Source organism: Calonectris borealis, chromosome 6 (assembly GCF_964195595.1).
Source record: "Calonectris borealis chromosome 6, bCalBor7.hap1.2, whole genome shotgun sequence".
In the NCBI taxonomy this organism is placed as follows: domain Eukaryota; kingdom Metazoa; phylum Chordata; class Aves; order Procellariiformes; family Procellariidae; genus Calonectris; species Calonectris borealis.
Window position 1 is genome coordinate 4,615,118 of NC_134317.1, and position 15,248 is coordinate 4,630,365.

The 15,248-nt window shown below is 46.1% G+C and overlaps 1 protein-coding gene and 1 long non-coding RNA gene across 8 annotated transcripts in view; one reads left to right on the forward strand and one right to left on the reverse strand.

The window, feature by feature from the left end:
* Positions 1-15,248, forward strand: part of ZEB2 (zinc finger E-box binding homeobox 2) — a 114,784-nt gene that overhangs the window by 6,956 nt on the left and 92,580 nt on the right. The gene's annotated exons all lie outside the window — the stretch shown is intronic.
* Positions 1,242-5,666, reverse strand: LOC142083376 (uncharacterized). Of its 2 annotated transcripts, none has more exons than XR_012674044.1 (2): positions 5,544-5,666; positions 1,242-2,193 (listed from the first exon to the last, which is right to left on the reverse strand). It is a non-coding gene; the product is annotated as an uncharacterized LOC142083376 (long non-coding RNA). The 2 variants fall into 2 exon arrangements; XR_012674043.1 differs by lacking the exon at positions 5,544-5,666 and adding an exon at positions 2,577-2,654.

Genomic DNA, 15,248 nt, shown 5'->3' on the forward strand with positions numbered 1-15,248 from the left:
CAGGGCGTAATGATTATCTAGCTACATTTTCTTAGTGCGGATTCACGTCCAGACTGAGCTGTGACATGGAGCAGAGGAGGTTGTTTTCTGTGTCAAGGCTGATCTATTTATTTTATTCTGAGTTTCGAGAAACCCAGCGAATTTGGAGATTAGTGCCTGATTTACTGTTTGCCATTTGTGACCATTCGGTACTTACTGGCTTTTGCTTATTGCACATGCTTCGTAAGGAAACTTTTGGGGGAATTTCTAATTGCTGTAAGAAAATACATTTGATGCCTGGAAAAAGCCATATTTGAAAAGGAAAAAAAAAATAAGGAAACCATTACAAGTTAATTATCGATAATTATACATAGCCAACTGCCCAAGGTAGGGAAAATATATGGAAGACCGAGGTGCAAGCTCTCAGGACAGACTGGTAATATTCCCCAAGAAAAATGTGTGTCTCCCTTTAGAGTGGAAAGAAGGGTGTTGAGTCTTTTACAGCAGCCCCACATTCATTCCAAGAAATAGGAAATTCTTCGCCTCACAACAGTTTTTGGCATCTGCATTATCCCAGTGCTTTTAAGGTGCATTTTCTCCTCTGTGAAAGAGAACTCTTTGTCCTTTTTTTCTCCAAGACCATGGCTTCCCAAGGTAGACACTATTTTGTGCCTGTCACATAGAAAGGGAGTGCAGGTTTGCAGTGCTCACAGACAATTGATTGTCTGCCCTAATGTGTTTCATTTACATGTTTATAACGTCAATAGTGCTGGGGTGTCCACTGTACCATTCATTCCAGCATTCCCACAAGGGTGCAATTGTCTGAATGGCCAAGTCAGACACCTTTTTGATTGCTCTTTAGTTGTCTTTTTAGAGTATAGAGAAAAAGGAGAGAAATCTGTGATGCAGAAACACTAGTTGAAAATATTTCAGAATTAAACGTCACCATTAAAGCAGATGTGGGCATTAGACAAACAATATATTTTAACTAAGGTTCTGAAGGTGGAAACAAATTCAGAATAGTGGGGATGGTTACTGCACACGACATCCAGTCCTGTCCCTTAATTTTTTTAGGCTTTTTTTTTTAACGATTTGTTGTTTTCATTTTCATTTCAGCCCCTGTAAATGCAGCCACCTCCTAACTCTTTGTATGCTTAACTGTAATTTGCGATTTTTTCCTATATATTTACATATCTCTGTTTACACCAACAGCGTCAGCTAACCACTTGAAAAGTCTGTTGAGAGAATATTTGGGCTGTGGGAAGTAGAAACTTTAAAAAAAAAAAAAAGTAAGATCAAAATATTTCTTCATCAAGCACTTTTAATGAAAAAAACCGACAATGCCTAGACTTTTTCTTGAAGCAGTTTAACTTAAATAGCTGTGTACCAACTTCTTACGCCTGCGGTTACCGTCCTCTTGCGCTGTGAGCTTTCAGCAAAGTGTTTCTAGGAGTTTCCAAGTCAATAAAAGATTACTTTTTAAGGTGTGCTGTGGTGTTTTGATATGCCACACTGTCCTTTATCATTGAAGTCGCTTCTGAGGGAGGCAAGAAACGATTGCTCGTGTTTCGTATCCAAATAAATAAGCCACGCAGCTTACTGAAACTCATATATGGAGATACATGTGCACATGTGTATACACCTATGCGTGCGTATATCGTATAGACATAGATATGGTACATATAGGTACGCCTAAAAATAACGGTTGACATTTCAGACGAGATCTTTTCCCCTTAAAAATGATGCTTATCCCAACAGCTACAGTTAATACAAGTTGACCTGTTCCGTCCGTGATCCATAAGGGAAAAAAGCACTAAGTCCTGTAGCTTCTGCTCGGGAGGTAAAGCGAGGGAAAACTTTTTTTTTTGGTTGTTCCTCTCTCTCTCTAATTTTTGTTGTAATTTTAAAAAATGCCTGTTTGTGGAGAGATTTTTTTTTCCTTTTTTTTTTTTCTTTTTTTTTTTTTTTTGTGCCTAACAGGGAAGACACACACAGTAGATGCACCGTTAGCTGAACCCCTGACACGGCGGTCTTTTGAATGCCTTAGGTATGATTTCACTTTCGCTCACATCAATGCTGACCTGAATGCCTTTCATATCTGATCCGCTGTGTCTCTCCCAGTAAACATCCCCTGAGGGGAGAACAAAGAAAGGAGCTCTTCTTCTTCTTAATCACAATTCAGCCCATTCACCGCCGGCAGGCTACATTTGCATTCTGCAACAGAAAGCCAAGATGAAAAGAAAAAAAAAAAAAAAAAAAAAAAAAGAGAGTGAGAAGAAGGGGGGAAAAAGCAGAAGGGTGGAGGCTGAGTAAAATAACTTAGGTGTTTGTAGCTGTTTGTTGGGCTTCCCCTAGTTACAAGCCTTATATAGATCCTGCTCTACCCAGCCTTGGCTCTTCTGACAGGCAGATAGTGTTACAAGATGGCATGCCTGTACTATTCATGGCCACTCGCTCTAACACTTGAGGTAGAAAGTGTCAGGGAGGGATCAAATTCTACTCTGAGAAGTCTGTTATAGTTCGGGTCAGGTGTGTGTACTCTCAGCTCTTGACTGCTGCCTATTATTTTGTTTTAATTACTATTATTGTTTACTCACCATGACCTTGGGGAGCGGGGGTGGCTGGGGGGTGAGACAGGCTTGGCCACCACCGGCGAGCAGATTAACGGTGAAAAATCGCCCTTTCCCCTATTTAAATTTATTTTTTTAATTTTTTTTTTTTTTTTTTTTTAAGGATCGGGCCGGGTGGTTTTGCGCCTGGCGGGGCTGGGAGTGGTGGCGATGCTGGGGGCTGGGGGCCGCTCGGCCGCGGCGGTGGCGGTGGCGGGGGGTGTCCCCGGGCTGGCGGCCGGCCCGGGCTGCCCCGGCCCGACGGGGAAAAGCAGCAACTCAGCAAATCCTCAGCGGCACCAGAAAATGCGCACGGAGGAGGAGGAGGAGGAGGAGGAGGAGGAGGAGGAGGTGGAGGAAGGCGACATTTGTGGAAGTTTCTGTAGCTGGGCTCCCTCGTGGGGTTTCGTAGTCACGTTCATGTACATTTTCCGGCTGTCCCCCCGGTTTCTGTTCCGTCCCCCCCAACCCCAGATTTGCCTGGGTTTTTTGTTCTTCAGAAGCTCTTCTGTGCTTTTAATCAGTTTTTAAAAAATGGTGAGGTCTTCGGTCATAGCCACTTTTTTCTCACCAAGAGAAGGTTTATTTATAACTGGATCTTGCTTACCGAGAAGTATTTAAGCCCTTTCAGGCAGAGCTGTCAAAATTTCCTGTGTTGTTTGCCTCTATTTGCAACATGTAAAAAGTAATATGCAGTTGCTGGTGTTGGAATAACCGGGGTAGTGCAGAAATCTCAAGTGACAAGTTTTCAACTACACTCTCTCCTGCCGACCAAACTGTCATTTTTTTTTTTTTCCCAGAAACCACTTTTAAGATCCTAACAGGGTTTTTTCCCCCCATCAGCAAATAGATTAAACATGCTAAAACAACTTCGAGAGGGAAGAACAGTTTGAACAATGAGGAGCGGGAGGGATGTCTTATTTCCCTGTAGCTGCTATGGCAGATTTCACTCATAAGGAGCACACTAACCGAGATGTTACCAGTTGAACAGAAGCATGTGACACAGATTCCTGATTTTTTCCCAGAAGATTTACAGAATTTACAAAAAGAGATTATCTCTACACCTTCCACCCTCCTAACCACCCCCATGACCCAAGCAATGGAGGATTTAGGCAGATTTACTTCAGTAAACACCTTTGGACACTTGGGGAAAAAGTAGGAGTCTGTTTGCAAAAGCAGGCTTTTGTTAAAGTGAGGTGCTGGATAATTCTTTACCAAGCAGCTGTGATATTAACCCACCCAAGTAATGCTGGAAAGCATTAACTCCTTCTGCGCTCCGGGGCCCTGCCCGGTGGAGGCCACGCTGGCCCTGCAGGTACCAGGCCTGGGAGGGGGGGAGAAGGCGAGGAGGTGGCACTGCTGAAGCCACAGCAGCAGCTCAACCTGACACATCTTTTACTTGGTGGCAGTTGAATCTTTCGGGGTCAATCCATCAGATACAGGGCTGGGAAGAGCTATGAGGCATGGCTAGGAAAGCCTCCTCCATCAGTAAGGGGTTATCTGTATGTGTGTGTAGACACACACGCATATACACACTCTATATCTACCCCCACATATCTAACATATCCCAAAACCTCTCTAGGAAAGCTCGCAAGCATTGCTAAGAGAGGAAGGTCAATTTAGGATTCGCACTCAAGCAGCAAAACAGCTGAGAAGTTTCTCTGGCAAACCTGTGTGAGTGGCTTCCCGTTAACTCTGGGCTCCCAGGGTTCGAAGGAAAGCCGGCAGCTTTCTGGGGGCTTCACATTCCCAAAAGTGAACTTTTTTTGGCAAGAAAGCTGCTTACTGCTCTTTTCTGAGCCATTAGAAGAAGGAGTTAATAAGTTAGTTATTTTTGCTGGGCATAAGAATAACTTTACAGGTGTTTCTTTCTTTAGCTTCAGTAAAATTGCTTCATTTGGGGATTTTTGTTGTCGAGGGTTCTCTTTTTTTTTTTTTTCTTTTTAAAGTGTAGGTGTCAATGTTAGAGCAGCCACAAACGTGTGAGAAAGCAAAGGGTATGAGACATGACAGAATTAAAGGTGTTTGCTATGTTGTTACCCGTGTGTCAAGCTGCAAGCTCCCTTTGTCACAGCCTCCTGGTGATTTGATAGTGCGGATCCACTTCCCTTCCAAGTGATACAGCAGTTTCTAACTGGGGGGTTTAATGCGCTGCGGTCGTTGCTATTGCATTCGCCTCCCCAAATACATTTAAACACCTCAACATTGCGCACACCCCATTACTCCCACCTTACACAAGGGTGCTGTGCGCTCAAGCACCAGGACAGCAGCCATAGCATTACAGTATCTGGCATGGAACGTCGTTTGGCAGGAATGTCATCTGCCAAATCATCCCATAATTACGCTTTATGTTATTTGTATGAATGACCAAGCATGCAGTATTCCTTTTGAAATCAAAGGAAGGCTTAAAATGCGTTTTTGAATACTTTCAGACCATGGTCAGGTCACAGTTTGGGAGTTGAATTAAACTGATCTCATTTGTGATCTAATTGAGGTTGGCAACAACCTTAGCAGTAGCAATAACATACAAATACAAATCAAAGAGCAGAATTCAGCAAATCAGATCTTTTGCTCGAATTCTGCCTGGGAGTTATTCTCCGACTGCCAACAGAGAAGTTAAACTTTGTCCTGCTTCTCAGCGGCGGTGCAAGCCTTGCATATTTTTCGGGTCTTTGACAGGAAAGTTGGGTTGGATAGATGGTCACACAAAGACGAGAAGGGAGCTGTGCCTCCTCGGACAGGGAGTGAGGACAGGAGCAAGGCACAGCGACTCGTCACGTATGTTTCTGGAGAGCCCCGTGGTATAAAGCACAGCAGGCGTAGCAGGAGAACATGGTTAGGAAGGGCTGGGAAGAGGAATAGGTCGCTGCAAACAGGATGGGTTATTCCAAGCGGAAAGTCAAGGCAGCTTCCTATCTTTATATCTATCGCTGCGGATTCCAGGAATGTAATTACCAGAGTGGTTGCGAATTGTTGACAAATTTTCCTGGGTCTGTCGGGAGCTGGTGTTGCGAGCGGCGGGGCTGGGAGCCGCGGCCGGGCCGGCAGCAGCCCCGACGTGAGGGCTCTGTGCGGGGTGGCGGGGGCCGGGGCGGCCCCGGGGCGGGCGGAGCGGCTCGCCCCGGTCAGGGCATCCCCGTCGGGGCAGGCGGGCGACGGCCGGGGGACCGTCGGGGGGACCGACGGGGGATGCTCCCGGAACCCCCCGCCATCCGGGCCGGGCAGCCGAGGCGGCGGAGCGGGGCAGGGACCCCCGCGCCCGGGGGGGGGGGGCTCCGCGCCCGCTCCCGCCCCGTAGGGCGCAACCCCGGCGTCGGGGCCGGCCGAGAGCCGCCCCCCCACCGGGAGAGCACCCCCCCCCCTCACCCCGCCGACACTCCACAGCGCGGTGCGGAGCGGGGCTGGAGACGCAGCCGCGGTGCGCTTGGGCGGGGGAGTGCGGAGCCACCTCGCCCTGCCCGGCCCCGGGGCAGAGGTGTCAACCGCCTCTGTGGGGCGGGGGGGCGGGGGGACGGGGACGGGGTCTCGGCGCTGTCACCGGCGCTGCCGAGCAAAGCCCTCCTCGGGGCGAGGTGAGAAACGCGGTTCGGCCGCGCTCGGCTCGGCCCGGCTGCTCCCGGGAGGTTGGTGTGTCCCCCCCCCCGCCTCTCTCGGCCCCCAGCCGGGCTCCCGCAGCCCCAAACTTTGCTCCCGGGAGGGAGGGAGAGGAGGAGAAGCGGCTCCGCGCTGCCTGCCGCTCCTCCTGGCTCTGGGATTTCAAGTGTGTCCTCAACTTCCCCCCCACCCCCCCACCTCCTCCGGGCCATTATTTTCTTTGACTAAAACCTGTTTACTCGCCTCTTTGTTTTTTGACGTTAAACGAGTTTCCATCTCCTACTCCTGCGGATCTCTAAGAAATAGATAAACCATTCTCTTTCCCCCTTCCCCCCCCCCGCTCGTATTTTAAAGCAGCGATCCTGACAGCGGTACTATTATTGCACTTTATGTTTTAGTGGATGTTTGCTGTTGCTAGTTACAGCAACACTTATCATAAGACAGCAAGAAAAGAGTAGTCCCTGGTAATTAAAGTAATGAAATATTCATTTACTCTACCTTTTCAGTAGTCTCACAAATTAGGCTGCTACATTTAATGCCTGCACTGCCTCTGTTTTTATTATAATGGCAGCTTTCGCATCTGCAATTAGGACTAATTCTGACAGTTACAATTTCTGAGGGATGGTAAACAGTGAACGAGATGTGCAGCAGTGGTATTACACGTGAAAAGCCCTTGTCTCTTTAACCTTGTTGTTTTTTTTTCTCGCAGAGGTTACCTTTTCCCGATGGTGCAAAATCGACTTGACATAACTGTTCATCAGTTTCAGGGTTTTCCCTGGAGGTATTTGCATCAAATCAGCCCAGTCAAGCTTCAAGTTGAAATTGGCAGGCCAGAAACTGACAGGGTAGGGACTGGGAAAGAGACAGCTAAAGTGCAGGCAGCGAGCTGACAGCAGCGGCGGGCAGGCAGGGGGAGAGGGCTCAGCACCCGGGGCTGCCGCGCCCCGCTCCCCCCCGCTCCCCTCCGCTCCCCCCCCGCTCCCCTCTCGGTCCCCCCTCGGTCCTCCCTCCGTTCCTTTCTCGGTCCCCTTCGGTCCCCCCTGGTCCCCCTTGGTCCCCCCCCCGGGCCTCCCCCCCTGCGAGCCGTCGCGGAGGGGCCGAGCGCTGGGAGCCCGCCCCGGTACCCGGAGGAGGCCGGCTGGGGAAGGGAGGAAGGGGATAAAAAAAAAAAATACCATAAAGGGGGAAAAAGGTGTTGTAAAACAAAGAGAGAAGTGCTGAGCTGAAGTTGCTGTCGCTAACAAGCTTATTTTGCTGCGGTTCTTTGCGGAGCAGTGTCGTGTTTATGCACTACGACTGTTAAGAGAAGTGACGGAGAAGGTTGTTAATACCAATGAAAACATATTTTGATCAGCTCAAAAAAAAAAAAAAACCCACCCAACCCAGAGAGACGTTCATCTGGAAAGATAATTACATTAGAATCAAAACAAACATTTCCTTGAATATGTTATTTCATTTATCCTCTGTCACGGGGAGGGGGGCTTCAAGTAGAATGATGTGAAAATTAATTTTTAATAGATTATTGGCCAAATCGGGATCGTTCCCTGTGACACTCCCCCCCCCCGACACAATTTTACTTCTTTGAAAATAATTCCAAATCTTATGCAGCGTGGAAGGGAGCAGCACAGCAAGGAACAGGCAACACCGTCAGAGCCATCCCTTCCTTAAAGGTGAAAAAGAGCAAGCCTGTCTTACTTTCCTGGGGAAGAGAGCCGACAATATATCCCCCCCCCCCCCCCCAAATACATATATGTAGTCTTTACCAGACGATTAAAAATCCCTCTCACTTTTCCTACCAGACTTCTGCTAAAGTAAGCCGTGCTTTCAAACAGTTTTTCAGCTGTGTGTGTGACAGGCATTGGCTGATCTGCTGATGCCCATTCGACAGGCACTGTTGAGCTAAAGTGGTGTGACGGCACAGTTTTGTTAAGCTGTGAACAAAGGGCTGGAGATGCCTCGCTGGCATCATCCATGTGCATATTGGCCTTGTCACAGTTTTGCTTGATTTAATGCTCTGTTTATTCCTAGATATTAGAACTTAAATTCCAAACAATATGTTTTCGTATACTACACACAAACTTTATTTTAAAAGCTTTTGCTCCCAAGAACTACAGATCCATTTGTCTGTCCAATATCCATGCAGCAAGCATTTAAAACGTAGCTCCCAGAAAAATAGGTGGCCGGTAGCCTCTTAACTGTTATCCAGTTAAAAAATGGGATTTCAGTTTTTAAAAGTCTTATAAGGGTAAAAGATTTATTTCTTCTTTGATCATTTGTTGAGAGTTGTTATTTATTTCAACAGTGGATTTTCTTATAAGCTCCTAAGGAGAGGTTACCCAGTGTGCAGGCAGGGCATGCAGGACGGACTTTTCAAGTGCCATATCATCCCAGCGGTGTTGCTGTGATAAAAGCGGCGCTTTGCAAATACCTGTAAGCGTAGTCGGAGGACTATTGGCAGGCAGAAATAAAGCAAGATGGGTTACGGCAGGTTAGTGGAAGGGGGCAGGAAACCGGATTAAGATTAAAGTATATCTATTATATATATATATATATGCGTTCATTAGGTGGCCACCTAACTTCCTATCTCAGCAGTTCATCAAGAGAAAACGTGAACATATGGAGCTATATTTAGGTTCTGATTCTCTTCTTTTAGAGATGCCATAGGCTTTATCTGTAGAAAGTTTGGTTGGGTTTGTTTTGTTTTGTTTTTTTCTCCCCTTCTTCGTCGCCTTTTTAAACTCTCTTCAGGTTTGCTGCAAGTGTTTGCTAAGAGATTAGTTAGCCAGCTTCCATGGCGGAGGTAGCCCTGGGAAGCAGCTCGTTGCTGGGAGGAATGCTCAGTAGGTCAGGGCGTGAAGATATGAGGAGCTGCCCAGCTGAGGCTGGGGATCAGGTATTTTCCTCTTTGTTTCCTATCAGAGACAAAGTGCTTATGGAAAGGTTTGTGGGGAGACATCAAATCCCAGCAGGAGCACGGATGTTCTCACTTTTACAGGCTTACCAATGAACATTTCAGCTTAAACGAGTTTATGAAATAAAAGATTTATTTATTTTTCCTTAGTAGATGTAGCATCTTAGTTTGATTGTGTAAAGATCGTATCGCTCCAGCCACTCAGGGTTATTTGGTCCAAGGCATGGTGCTTTACTTGAGGGCTGTAAGTAGGGATGGGAGAGAGGGAAGGAGGGGGAGGAGGGAGCATTCAGCAAAATGAAAGTATTCCTTCTCCAAACAGTGCAGTCTAGAGCCTAAATCTGAAATTGAATCTGCTGGGCAAAACCTGTACAATTTTTCTACCTGCCCTTAGTCTGCTTCCTTTCAACTATGACAGTTTTACTAACTGAAATGAATGGGCTTGCTTTCTCCGGTACCTTTTCTCAGTATGCATTTACATCAAGTACTTCAAACAGAGAGCCGGATGATATATGTAGGGGGACAGCTTGCACAGAATAAGCTTTAATGGTTAATTTTTGTATAGCTTTATAAATGAAAGGGACTTAAACCTACTAGCAGTATAGATCACAAGACCTTATGTGGTCTATTCTTCTCTAGATGCACAAGAGATTTACGTGCCTAAGTCCCATAAGAGTTAATGGGAGTTACGCATGTAAATCTCTTCCACAGTGAGATAATAGACCCTTTTATGTATGGATAGCTGGATTCTTACAAAAATCACCTACTGAACAGTAGACTTTATGTCCCTCCCTCTTAACAAATATTTATAAAGCGAGCAGGCCAGCAGATGAGACCAGGAACCCCCCAAGATGCCTCCAAACCGCAGTGACCCCCGTGTTCCCCGCACCGCCTTGTCCCTTTGGTGCGGTGTCCCGGTTTTGGTCCTCTGTGGGTGACATCGCAGGGCTGGTGGCGATGGGGTAGCACACGGGCTGACCTGGCCTCTCACCTCTTGGCAAGTCCTAGTCGATGGAGACCTCTCGCGCTCCACAGATTGCACAGGAGATTGGGAGAGGGAGAGCTGCCACCTCTCTTCTGGGGGGTCTCCCCCGGTGCGGCGGGCAGCACAGGTAACCTCTGGGGTGCACTTCTCCCCGTATCCCTGCGCCACATCCCACCTGCGCTGGGGGATTTATAGCCCCGAGGTGGGAGACCCCCAGCAGCACCGTCCCGGGCCGCCGGCAGAGCGCGGTGGTGGTGGCACCATCTCCCAAAGCCCAGGTGCTGCCAGCGCCGCACATCTGCTCCCTTCCCGCTCCGGCGCGACCTCCCTCCCTGGGAAAGCAAGCAGGCTTTGCCCCCGACGGGTACGGTCTCCGCACATCTCCGCGGGGATATATATAACTTGGACGATCTGTATCTGCCAGCCATGAGTCAGATCGAGATCTTATCCCCCCGTAATGTGTAGCCGGAGATAGCCGGTGCCACGGCACACGCGTGTCAGTAACGATCCCTGGGTTTTGTGAACCACAGCTCTTTTTGCCATCATTGTTTCTTTCCGTCACTCGCCTGCTCCTTCCCGATAGCGATCGGAGGGAGCTGGGCAAGCTGCAGACTTGCCAGCCCTCAGCTCCCAGGCCTGGCAAAAGACAATCCGAAAAACAACAACAAAAAAAACTTACGCCGTGAGACTATCAGATTAAATCCAAGGGTTTCTACCAGCGGCGGGATGGGGAAAGCCCATTGTTTGTTGATGATCGTATCATCAGCCCCGGCTGATACTAGGATGCTCAAGGAAAAACACACTTCGGTTACAGTTGATTTTCAGATTCCAAAATGGTGCTGCAAAGTCTGTGCATGCCTAATTATATTTTATGCTAGGCTGTGCAATACAAAATGTATGCTGCAGCAATCAGTGAGTTAACAGTATCAATCAATTTGTAAACAGATGAAGTCACTCATTCCCAAACTGGTTTTCCAAAAACAATTACTAAATTACAATAGAAAAAAATTGTACAGTTACTGTATTTGTGTGCTGTGTTACAATCAACATACCAGGGAAACAAAACAATTTAATGCAGAAAAATCATCATTCATCTACATTATAATTGCTTCTTTTTCACATCTACAGGGCGGTTAATTAAAATTGTGATTAAATGCGGTCGCGCTGCCTAAGATGTCTTGCCCAAAACAGGTGGTACAGAATTTAAAAGTAAAAAAAATGTAATTAGCATTGGAAATTGAGAAATTGCCTGTAAGAATCAGTGTTAATTTCAGTCAGTGATGAGGTAATTTATAAATGAATGCAGTGGAGGCTGTGCAAATGCACAATTGCCTTCCTGCCTATTCTTAGCATTCTCAGCATGCAGGTGAAAATGTTTTCAAAATATTGAGGTAATTTGAAAATCAATCCGTGTATTCGGTATCTTTTTTTCTCCCCATTCGCAGCAAACGCTGAACAAATGCTGCCAGAGATGGCACAATGCATCAGTTTTGCACTTTTTGGGGAGCGGTATTACGCCTGTCGTGGCACCAGCTAGAGTTTAACTAAACAAAATGTTTGGCTAAGATCCTTTACAAAGGCCAAAAATGTCGATTGAAGTCCCCGGTAATCCCGAATGTCTTCAGCTACGGTATGTGTTTAGACGATGCGGTCTCAAAAAAGAGTAACAGCAACCTGCAGTGAGTTAAAATAGTGCAGCACAGATACTGCGAAAGAAGAGATGCTAATATGGTATAGAAATCATAATGATTTCTTGTTTAAAATTAGTACAGCGCACTAGAAAAGCCTCGGTAGTACCGACGCTTTCTGGAAAAACTCTCTTTTTAAACATGCATTTCAAATTTCATCCCGCAACCATAAAAGAATTGTGAACTAGGTTATGCATACAGAGATTTTCCCTTGGATGAACTTTGTTTATCGGTATTTTGATGCTTTCCCTAAACTTTCAGCTAGCAAATGAGAAATGCTAATTCCTAACACAAAAATATGACCTGCAGATACAAAAAGCTAGAGGCAAACCTGACAACAAACAGATATTAAAGATTTAAAATCTTCTTGACAGTCAAAAAAAAAAAAAAAAATCCAAGGCACACATTGCTGGAACTGACATTTCCATGATTTGAACAGTCCTCGTCCCCTTGTTCGACTCCACAGAGAGCCCTGGCTTAGTTATCCCCGTCTATATTTAAAAATAACTCAGACTTTCGATAATGTCGGTCGCTGGGCTGGAATATGTGAAAGCAGCGTGAATTTTTGAGCAGGGATGTACAGGTGTTGGTATCAGGTTCCTGTAAAACACACGCATGATGGCTTTTGAGCATAATGTGCTTTAATTAAAGAAAGCTGGTCTTCCTGCAGAAAGGCTGATTTAGCCATGTAATTTAACTATTGAAGCCCTTTCTATTAATTTTTCCTTGACATATAATAATGAACTTTTCTTCCGGCTGACACTTGGTTGGTTTTTTTTTTTTTTTTTTTCCTTTTGCTAAGCCCTGTGCACTTCAGAGGCGATTTCGATGCTATTTAATTTGCTCATACAAAAACCCCTGCAAAGGGATTAGGCCCACGAAGGGACAAGGGTAAGGCCACGCCGTGCCGGTCCGCGCTGGACCGCTGTGATGCTGCGGGCAGAGGATGCGGGTTGGTACTGTGCCGGGATGCTACCCTGGCCCCCGCCCTGCTGGTACAGAGCTGGGGAAGGTGAGTGCAGCATCAAGTGCCATGTGTGCTCTCCGGCAAGTCAATTAACCTCGCCGTGCTCATTTTCCCTCTCTATGAGATGGGGAAATACTGTCGAACTCATTCACAGGGCTTTTACGGAGCTTAATATCTCTAAAGCACTCTGCCATTCCCTGGGACTGCAGAAGAGCGAGCATCATTCGTTGTTTCGTCAGAGGGCAAGCCCAGGAATTTGACTGAGAAAATTACGAATGTATGTTTCTAATAATCAGATTCTCGGAGTTTATTATACAACTGATTATTCTAATTTAGAAGACAATATTGCTTTTAACTGCCCCCCCCTCCCCTCCCCCAGTTTTCTGCCACTGAATATGAAGAAGCTAACGGTAATCACTGAAGCAATGATGATTATTGACCGAAAGGTATTTTAAAATGTGAGCTCCGTTACTTGGAGCTGCACTGATGCATTTGAACCCCTTATTTCGATGTAAGGGCTGTAAAAATATGTCAAAGTATTAACGACTGGCATAGGTGCAAATGCCAACCCGTCGGCAGTGGGTGGGGGTGCACGGGTGACTTCAGCGGGACACGGATCAGAAAAGTCGGGTTTGACGCCTGTGGCTGGTTTTAGCGGAAGGCTGGAGGATCAAGCTCGTTTGGAAATTCAGCCTCATCAAAACCGAGCCTAAGTTTGGGCTTTTTCTTTTCTGTCTCATGTGAACTCAAAGGAAAGCAGGAGACGGGGTGCTGCTCTGCTGCCACACGTTAGTCCTCACCCCCAGTTACATCCTTGGAGGTTTCTGGGCCTGTTCCCATGAGGAAAGACCAAATGCCATGAGAAACGTGAGCAGGATTTGGCCCCGAAGAGGGAGTGCTTACTACTTGATAAACTGAGCCATGGCCATTGTAGTGGTGGGGAAGTGCGGTGAAGGAAAAGTAGCTTCGGGATTCCTAAAATAGAAAGTAAACATAAATATTTCTACTTTGCACGTCAGATTTCAATCACCTCTCAAAACAACTGAGCTTCTTGATTTAATTAATTACGGCTTTTTGTGTGTGTGTGTGTCTTCGGAAAGAGCCAAATGAAAATATCCTCTTTGTTTCCCCCTTGTAACTCCCGGAGCTTTCCTCGAGTTTTAACTCTTCCGCCACCCCGACACCCTCAGCCTTCGGTTTTCTATGTTCTTCTTATCGCTGCTGTCCCATGGCAAGCCCCACAGGCTGGAACATTTTGTAACGACTATGTGACAAATTGTTGGGCTTTTATTCGCGTCGGACATCTTTTGCCAGGATTGCTTGTTGTTTTTTCTGTTTGGCTGTGTCATGGGACCAAAGGTGGCTGCTTTTGTGCAGCATGTCAAATCTGGTTAACATGCAGCCATTTATCTTTAAAACCCACTCCTGCACAATGGCAGGGGTGTATTGGGCCACTTGTATGGGCTCCAAGCATCAAACATATATATTTTTTTTCCAGTGCCATCCTCTCTATATGTGTGGATGCACCTCGGGCTGAGGCACTGCGGTGAGCAGGTCATGCAGCAGACGAGATGTTTCATAATTTTGGGAACCTTTTAGAGACAAATTGTACAGTGCAAGTGTAGTGTAACTGAACTGCTGGTTGCCCAGTGAAGTGTAGAAAATCAGATACAGCACAGCCTGAAAGAATGAAACGAGAATTCATATCTATGTATATACACGGTACTTTATAAAGAATTCATACACAGAGAAAACCACATTTATTCTCTTTTTCTCTGCTTATATTTGAGGATTGTGCGTGGTGTGTGTGTGTGTATAAATGTGTTTATATGCATGGTATATATTCATACAAATAATATGCCACGGGATATGGGAATAGTTGTATGTGCGATGCATTTATATACATAAGTGGTAGGTTTGCAGGTTAATGCCTGCTTGACTCTGTGTGTGTGTGTGTAAATGACGGAAGGGTGCTCAGCACGACGAAAAGGTGAATTTTCCTAGAAATAACATTAAAAAGCCCCAAACTTCCACAGCAAAGTTTGCAGCTTTGGGTGCTTTTCCGATATTTAAGTCATGCAGAAACGTTTCTGATGAAAATGATTTCCTTACAGATACGGCGATAAATATCAAATAAAGAAGCTGGTAAAGAAATGGGAAAGTTTGATTCAACAGAAAAATGAGGGCTGGCTGCAACGTCTTGGTGCCTTTTTGCAGCTGAAGCATTTGAGATAGCGGGACTCAATGTTTTTTTAATGATTTGCTGTGTTGTGTAATAATTATACATATAGTGCAGTGAGGTTACTTGGAGGAACACCGCACTATGTATGTTTTTTTGAGTAAAGGACCCAGGAGATTGCCTTTCACTTTGAAAACAATCCCTAATATCAGGAAAATGCTCTGTTTGTTTATGCGTACATAATGCAAGTTTGTCCGCCTGGGAACTGCAGCAAATGGGAGAAGTATGCATGGATTTCACAGGTAACAGGATTACGTGGGCACATAATTGATCCAT